Below are 8,286 nucleotides of genomic sequence, written 5' to 3'. Positions count from 1 at the left end.
TCTCTGAGGATGACTTTGTCAACCACTTTGAAAAGAAGGTTGATTACATCCGCTCCTCATTTCCTCAGCCTATTGACGAGTGAGGTCCGGCCGCCTGACAACCTGCTCACTCGACCCCAACCCCTCCTCCCGTCTCCATACCATCTCCAGAGACCATCTCCCATTCCTCCATCAGCACATCATTGACCCTTGGCTGCGTCCCATCTGATTTCAAAATGGCCCGAGACACTCATCAAGCAAACAACATTAGACTCATCTGACGTCAAAAACTACAGAACTGAATCCCTTTATTTTCTTTCCAAAACACTTGTGCGTGCTGTCCCTGATCAACTCTCGTGCTATCTCTCTCAGAATTATCTTCTTGACTGTAACCAAGTTGGGTCACTCACCCGAAACTGCTCTGGTCTGTGTCATGGAGGCTCTCCAAACTGCCAAAGCCTGACTCTCTCTCCTCTGTTCTCATCCTCCTAGATTTATCCGCTAACTTAAACACCGTGAACAATCACCCCCCCCCCCAGGGGGTTCTCAGGCTCTGCAGACTCTTGGATTGCATTCTACCTGGCAGGCCGATCATACCAGGTGACGTGGAGATGAACTGCACCACATACTCTCACTACTGGTATCCCCCAGGCTTCTGTCATATCCTCACATGGTCTCTCCTATCATTGCTATGGGGATGACACTCAACTACTTGTTTCCTTCCCACCTAGGTGGCGACACGCATCTCTGTGTGCCTGGCAGAAATCTCCATTTGGACGTCGGCCCAACACCTTACCCTCAACTAGACGGAGCTGCTTTTCTTCCTGGGGAAGGCCTGCCCGCTCCAAGACCTCTCCATCAAGATTGAGAACCCCACGGTGTCCCCCTCCCAGAGCGTAAAGAACCTTGGCGTGACTCTAGACAACACCCTATTGTTCTCTGCAAACATCAAAGCAATGACTCGCTCCTGCAGGTTCATTCTCAACAACATCCATAGAGTATGACTCTACCTCAGACAGAACAAGGCACAGGTCCTAATCCAGACGCTTGTCATATCCTGTCTGGACTACTGGCCGAGCTCCCTGCTTGTGCCAACAAACTCCTGTGGAGCAAACGGAGACGTAAGTGTAACTTCCCCTCCCTACCTTCAGGCTATGCTCAAACTCTACACCCCAACCTGAGCACTCCATTTTGTCACCTCTGTTCTCTTGGTCCTCCCACCCCTAAGGAAGGCCAGCTCCCCCTCAGCCCAGTCCAATCTATTTTCTGTCCTGGCACCAAAATTGCGGATCCAGCTTACCCCTGAAGCTAGGACAACATAGTCATTGCCCATCTTCTGAAAACATCTGAAACCCTACCTCTTCAAAGAGTATCTTAAATAATCCCCCCTACACCCCAAAAAATAATTTTGTGAATTAACATTAACTTTTTGTACCCCCTTACTAGCTCTGACCTTGCTGATAGCTACACTATTGAGGAAAAATGTATATATACACTGAACAAAAATAAACTCAACAATTTCAACGATTCTACTGAGTTACAGTTCATAAAGTCAGACAGTTGAAATAAATAAATTAGGCCCTAATCTATGGCTATCATATGACTAGGCATGGGCGCAGGCATGGGTGGGCCTGAGAGGGCATAGGCCCATCCACTTGGTAGCAAGGCCTACCCACTGGGGAGCCAGTCCCGGCCAATTAGAATCAGTTATGGCAAAGGAAAAATGCTCACTAACACAGATGTAAACAAATTTGTGCACAAAAGTTGAGAGAAATAACCTTTTTGTACTAATGCTAAATATCTGGCATATTTTACTTCAGCTCATGAAACATGGGAACAACACTTTACATGTTGCATTTATATTTTTGTTCAGTATACTTACTCTGACATGTGGTTGTCCCACCTAGCTGTCATAAGATGAATGCACTAACTGTAAGTCGCTCTGGATAAGAGCTTCTGCTAAACGACTAAAATGTAAACGTAAGCTTGAATTATAAAGTGACCCTCACAGAAGGCTTTGATGTTAAGGTTTTGGTTAAAATGCATTGCTGCAAATGCATTGATTTAAAGGTATTTATTTGAAGGCATTGCTGTTCTGCACCTGCTCTCTCTCGCTCGCTCACTCGCTCTCCCTCCTGTGAAGACATTGTGTTAGTGTGGAGGAGTGACTAGGGGCTGAATAGAGAAGAGCGGAGGTTAGCTACTGTTGTTACATAATCATCAAATTAGTACATTCCTCTGGCTTCTGTGGACTGAGGCTCTCTGTTGCATACAATACTCCCAGGCCAAAACAGGAAATGAAATGTCAAATATGTAATGACATAATGTAATGATATATTGTAATGGAGCTGACAAACATTGGCATATCAGAAAGGACCTTGACCAGCAAGACTGGGAGAGTGAAAAACAGATTGTGCCTTTTGTTACTGTATATTTTTTTCTTATATACTGGGTATGAGTCATGATGTACTGTACAAACATCCATTTTACTGAGTGCGAGTTGGTCTTTTCAATCAACTGAAAGAGGTTTTTTAAAAGTAGTGCCACCAAATGCTGTGGAAATATTCATATGGTTAGTGTGTTGTTGAGACACTTATTTTAGAAATTCAGTGTGCAATATGTGAAAACGTCAGAGAAAATGGAAAAAATACAAAGAATTGTATTGAATAGAAAAATACAATAAGTGCGTACAGCTGAAGTTTCTAACACAGACCTGGATCATTCTTTATTCCATGACATTGGTTTTAAGTCAGTCAGAATTCATAAAGTCATGCTCCATGTTTACCTGTTAACTCATTTTCAGGTTGAGAGCAACAGTTTAATTTTAGAGCGTCCAAATACAGGCCTTATTTCTTAGAAATTCCTAGAATGTTGTCTAATGTCCGCTATACGGCTACGACAAAAACCAAATAATGTCTCTACTTTCTACAGAGATAACTGTCCTCTTCATATCGTCATGGTAACCATCTGATATGTCTGACTAGCTAACTTCATCCTTTTCTTTGTCAATATTTTTTTTATAGCCTCCCACCCCCAATAAACAGACCTCTCATTTCCTCTTGACCTTCATCCCATCTTCCAATGAAAGCTCACCTTGTAGTTGACTTGGGATTAACCATGCAATATTTGAAGCCATTGCTATTGTGTGTGACTTACAAAACTCCAAAAAGCCAGCTGTGTTTTACAGTGAAACATTAGTTAAACATTGTGGGAACACGTCTATGAGCCACTAGTGTATAGTGCATTTAACCAAGGTTACAAAAAGTTATTGTTTTTAAAATCTTGTGATCTTAAATGCAACTCTTTTTGAAGCTATTGTTGTATCTTAATTGGCACCAGACTGAGGTTGCAAAACTACCATCTCTCTCCTCTTCTGGCTCTATGCTAAAGAAGCCCCAATGATTACCGCTGGTTACATTACTTTGTCAGGACTACTTTAAAATGTTGGTAATTCAATACCTGTCCAAGAGATGGGCAGAGTGCATTATGCAACCACCCACGGGAAGTAAACCAGATTTCGCCCCCGCAATCAACATTAAGTCTTGGCTCTGGGCAGAAAGCATCTCTTGTCAGCTGCGTACCACAGTTTTTTGGAGCAGTTTTACAGCTAATTTCCTGTAATTCGAGGAGGGGGGGGGGGGGGTGCACCATATAAATCCTATTAAATTACTAGAGGGGCGCTGTCATAAGTCCTTGAAGTTCCAGAATGGGGTGAACATGGCAGCCATATCGGTCAGGGAGAAATCCAAACCAGTCTAATTGGAATGAATGGCAATAGAGGCATAATACAGATTTTACTTATGTAGGAAAATAAAACAAAGGCATGTGATTTATCAGAAATTGTGTAATATAATTATTGTCAAAGTAAAATATTGTCATATAAATCATGTATACAGTTTACACAGGTTTTATACACATGTTCTGTATAAATAGCCTGGCAGTAGACATTGGCAGTGGAATGGCCTTAATGAAGAGTTCAGTGACTTTCAACGTGGCACCGTCATTGGATGTCAGTTTGTCAAATCTCTGCCCTGCTTGAGCTGCCCTGGTCAACTGTACGTGCTGTTATTGTGAAGTGGAAACATCTAGGAGAAACAACGGCTCAGTCACGAAGTCGTTGGCAACACTCAATACTGACTTCCAAACTGCATCTGGAAGCAATGTCAGCACAACTGTTAGTCCGGGAGCTTCATGAAATAGGTTCTCTTGGCTGAGCAGCCGCATGCACACAAGCCTAAAATCACCCATGTGCAATGTCAAGCATTGGCTGGAGGGGTGTAAAACTTACCGCCATTGGACTGGAGCAGTGGAAACGAGTTCTCTGGAGTGATGAATCACGCTTCACCATCTGGCAGTCCAACGGACAAATCTGGGTTTGGCGGATGCCAGGAGAACGCTACCTGCCCAAATGCATAGTGCCAACTGTAAAGTTTGGTGGAGGAGGAATAATGGTCTGGGGCTGTTTTTCATGGTTCGGGCTAGGCCCCTTAGTTCCAGTGAAGGGAAATCTTAACGCTACATCATACAATGACATTCTAGACAATTGTGTGCTTCAAACTTTGCGGCAACAGTTTGGGGAAGGCCCTTTCCTGTTTCAGTATGACAATGCCCCCATGCACAAAGCGAGGTCCATACAGAAATGGTTTGTCGAGATCGGTGTGGAAGAACTTGACTGGCCTGCACAGAGTCCTGACCTCAACCTCATTGAACACTGACCTCACTAATGCTCTAGTGGCTGCAGAGTCCCTGCAGCAATGTTCCAACACCTAGTGGAAAGCCATCACAAAAGAGTAGAGGCTGTTATAGCAGCTCAGGGGGGACCAACTCCATATTAATGTCCATGATTTTGGAATGAGATGTTCGACAAGCACTTTTGGTCATAAAGTGTACTTATTTCCAATGATACAACAAACATCCATTGCTGGATTTAATGTTAACGAACAAGTGTAACTTCTTAAATTGCTTTGATTGCCCAACATTTGGGATACCATTTGAGCATTGCAAACCGTGGAAATTCATCAAAGGAAATCTGTTTGTTGAGAATCAATTTGTTGCTATCCATTGACCAATCTCCTGCACCGAAAAGAGAACTAAATGGTTTGTTTATTTCCCCTTTTCTCGTCACTGATTTGTCAAGATAGAACAAGGGTAAAAGGCTGCTGAGTGTTTGTTTGGACCTGAAGGCTTGATATATCCAGGCATTATCCCATTCTTAATTTTTCCTAATAGATCTATCTGTTACACTCTGACGCATACATTCGGTTCCACTGCTGGGATGCAGTGATCAAAACTGGATATAACTGGGTTTCTCTAATTATAGTTCCTCCTTATCAGTTTCCTTGCTCTTCTCCTCAGATTTCCTGAGTTCAAAAATATCTTGTGATGTGGGCATGTAATTAAAACTTTAAATATTCCATGATGCTACACTGAACAAAAATATAAACGCAACATGAAACAATTTCAAAGATTGTAACGAGTTACAGTTCATATAATGAAATCATTATATCATTATATATATATCCTTGTCTCATCCTTGTCTCATTGCGCACCAGCGACTCCTGTGGCGGGCCGGGCGCAGTGCACTGAACGGTGGTAAATTTAAAAGACAATTATATGTTTACAGTCAATAACAGACCATGTTTTTCTTTCCACTCCACATCCTCTATTTCACATCGGAGCAGAGAGAAATGCAGAAAAAAAGCTTGGCATATCAAGGATGAAAGACAAAGGCGAGCGTCATCTTCTGTTCCCTATTTCTGTGCAGTATTTTTTTTTTTTACGTGTTATTTCTTACATTGGTACCCCAGGTAATCTTAGGCTTTATTACATACAGTTGGGAGGTACTACTGGATATAAGAGCAACGTCAACTCACCATCATTACGACCAGGAATACGACTTTCCGAAGCGGATCCTCTGTTTTGCCCACCACCCAGGACAATGGATCGGATCCCAGCCAGCGAACCAAAACAACGTCGCCGTAAAAGGGGCAGACGAAGCGGTCTTCTGGTCAGGCTACGGAGATGGGCACATCGCGCACCACTCCCGAGCATACTACTCGCCAATGTCCAGTCTCTTGACAACAAAGTTGATGAAATCCGAGCAAGGGTAGCATTCCAGAGAGACATAGGAGACTAATTCATTGCTTCACGGAAACATGGCTCACTCGAGACACGCTATCGGAGTCGGTACAGCCACCTGGTTTCTTCACGCATCGCGCTGACAGAAACAAGCATCTTTCTGGTAAGAAGAAGGGCGTGGTGTGATAATAACAACATACAGGAACTCAAGTCCTTTTGTTCACCTGACTTAGAATTCCTCACAATCAAATGTTGACCGCATTATCTACCAAGAGAATTCTCTTAGATTATAATCAGACACGCATATACAGTGCCTTGCGAAAGTATTCGGCCCCCTTGAACTTTGCGACCTTTTGCCACATTTCAGGCTTCAAACATAAAGATATAAAACTGTATTTTTTTGTGAAGAATCAACAACAAGTGGGACACAATCATGAAGTGGAACGACATTTATTGGATATTTCAAACTTTTTTAACAAATCAAAAACTGAAAAATTGGGCGGGCAAAATTATTCAGCCCCCTTAAGTTAATACTTTGTAGCGCCACCTTTTGCTGCGAATACAGCTGTAAGTCGCTTGGGGTATGTCTCTATCAGTTTTGCACATCGAGAGACTGACATTTTTTCCCATTCCTCCTTGCAAAACAGCTCGAGCTCAGTGAGGTTGGATGGAGAGCATTTGTGAACAGCAGTTTTCAGTTCTTTCCACAGATTCTCGATTGGATTCAGGTCTGGACTTTGACTTGGCCATTCTAACACCTGAATACGTTTATTTTTGAACCATTCCATTGTAGATTTTGCTTTATGTTTTGGATCATTGTCTTGTTGGAAGACAAATCTCCGCCCCAGTCTCAGGTCTTTTGCAGACTCCATCAGGTTTTCTTCCAGAATGGTCCTGTATTTGGCTCCATCCATCTTCCCATCAATTTTAACCATCTTCCCTGTCCCTGCTGAAGAAAAGCAGGCCCAAACCATGACGCTGCCACCACCATGTTTGACAGTGGGGATGGTGTGTTCACCTGTGTTGCTTTTACGCCAAACAGAACGTTTTGCATTGTTGCCAAAAAGTTCCATTTTGGTTTCATCTGACCAGAGCACCTTCTTCCACATGTTTGGTGTGTCTCCCAGGTGGCTTGTGGCAAACTTTAAACAACACTTTTTATGGATATCTTTAAGAAATGGCTTTCTTCTTGCCACTCTTCCATAAAGGCCAGATTTGTGCAATATACGTCTGATTGTTGTCCTATGGACAGAGTCTCCCACCTCAGCTGTAGATCTCTGCAGTTCATCCAGAGTGATCATGGGCCTCTTGGCTGCATCTCTGATCAGTCTTCTCCTTGTATGAGCTGAAAGTTTAGAGGGACGGCCAGGTCTTGGTAGATTTGCAGTGGTCTGATACTCCTTCCATTTCAATATTATCGCTTGCACAGTGCTCCTTGGGATGTTTAAAGCTTGGGAAATCTTTTTGTATCCAAATCCGGCTTTAAACTTCTTCACAACAGTATCTCGGACCTGCCTGGTGTTCCTTGTTCTTCATGATGCTCTCTGCGCTTTTAATGGACCTCTGAGACTATCACAGTGCAGGTGCATTTATACGGAGACTTGATTACACACAGGTGGATTGTATTTATCATCATTAGTCATTTAGGGCAACATTGGATCATTCAGAGATCCTCACTGAACTTCTGGAGAGAGTTTGCTGCACTGAAAGTAAAGGGGCTGAATAATTTTGCACGCCCAATTTTTCAGTTTTTGATTTGTTAAAAAAGTTTGAAATATCCAATAAATGTCGTTCCACTTCATGATTGTGTCCCACTTGTTGATAATTCTTCACAAAAAAATACAGTTTTATATCTTTATGTTTGAAGCCTGAAATGTGGCAAAAGGTCGCAAAGGTTCCCCCCCAAGCAGACACATCGACGGCCCTGAACAAACTTTATTTGACTCGATTTAAACTGGAAACCACATATCATGAGGCTGCATTCATTGTAGCTGGGGATTTTAACAAGGCTAATCTGAAAACAAGACTCCCTAAATTCTATCCGCATATCGATTGTGCTACCAGGGCTGGTAAAACCCTGGATCATTGTTAACTTCCACGACGCATATAAGGCCTCCCCCGCCCTCCTTTTGGAAAAGCTGACCACGACTCCATTTTGTTGCTCCCAGTTTATAGACAGAGACTAAAACAGGAATCTCCCGCGCTCAGGTCTGTTCAACGCTGGTCCGG

At 42.9% G+C, this 8,286-nt stretch overlaps 1 protein-coding gene across 1 annotated transcript in view; it reads left to right on the top strand.

Annotated features, from left to right (window-relative positions):
• The first annotated feature begins 710 nt into the window (after positions 1-710).
• The window catches only part of LOC139368030 (phosphatidylethanolamine N-methyltransferase), a 118,222-nt gene continuing 110,646 nt past the window's right edge, over positions 711-8,286 (top strand). The window contains exon 1 of the mRNA XM_071106535.1: positions 711-1,100. The gene's annotated coding sequence lies outside the window, so the exon portion shown is untranslated. The remainder of the gene's footprint in view (positions 1,101-8,286) is intronic.

The sequence above is a fragment of the Oncorhynchus clarkii genome, chromosome 16 (assembly GCF_045791955.1).
Source record: "Oncorhynchus clarkii lewisi isolate Uvic-CL-2024 chromosome 16, UVic_Ocla_1.0, whole genome shotgun sequence".
NCBI lineage: Eukaryota > Metazoa > Chordata > Actinopteri > Salmoniformes > Salmonidae > Oncorhynchus > Oncorhynchus clarkii.
This window is presented reverse-complemented; position numbering and strand designations above follow the sequence as displayed.